Source organism: Sinocyclocheilus grahami, unplaced genomic scaffold (assembly GCF_001515645.1).
Source record: "Sinocyclocheilus grahami isolate Dianchi unplaced genomic scaffold, SAMN03320097.WGS_v1.1 scaffold915.1, whole genome shotgun sequence".
NCBI classification, from domain to species: domain Eukaryota; kingdom Metazoa; phylum Chordata; class Actinopteri; order Cypriniformes; family Cyprinidae; genus Sinocyclocheilus; species Sinocyclocheilus grahami.
Genome location: NW_015506094.1, coordinates 342218 through 343081, shown reverse-complemented (window position 1 = coordinate 343081; position 864 = coordinate 342218).

Here is an 864-nt window from a genome sequence, read left to right as displayed (position 1 = left end):
AAAATATATATTGTGTGTTGGAGTGGTCCAGACGCTACACCTCATTACATTGTAGCCAAATTGTTCAGGAAATCAGAAATAAATAAATACACAACTTCATTTTGCAAATAAAAGAATGGTAATGTTGTACATGTTATAATGACTAATTTTTTTTTCTGCCAATGCATGTCAAAAACACGACTGGCACAGACAAATAACGTTAATTAAATCTTACCTGAAGTCACAGTGAGGTTCCAAAAGCCAGACGCCATACACGCTTGCAGAAGCTGCTAAAAATAAGAACATACCTCTATATTTTCTAATTAATTTCATAGTTCCCCCAAAACAATTTGAATTCTGTCATCACTCACTCTTAAGATGCTCCAAACCATCTGAGACTTTCGTTCATCTTCAAAAGTAAAGCTGAGATATTTTAATAAAAATCTGAGATTTATGTCCCTCCGATGAAAGAAGATTCACCAAAGATGTTCACGTTTCAAAAAGTTGAAATCGCAAAAAAAACATTGCCAAAGTAATCCATATGAATTGCGTGGTTTCTCCAAGTGTCCTAAAGAGACACGATCAGCGACCGCTCTATATAATACTGTTTAAATTTAGACTTATATTCACATTCAAGAGACATTTGCACGCACATCATATTATATACGAAGCTCTCTGGGGTGAGCTCATTATCATACGAACCAATCAGAGCCATTCAATGGCTCTGGAACCAATCAGATATAGTCAGTGTGTTGTTTGAATTTAAACACAAGTAAAAGCAAGTTGTTGTTTTTTTCATATATGATGTTGAAATCCTTGTGGGAATTTCAGAAATATATATTAGAAAATGAAGGCGTCAAGCTTGAACAAATGTATAAACGCCTA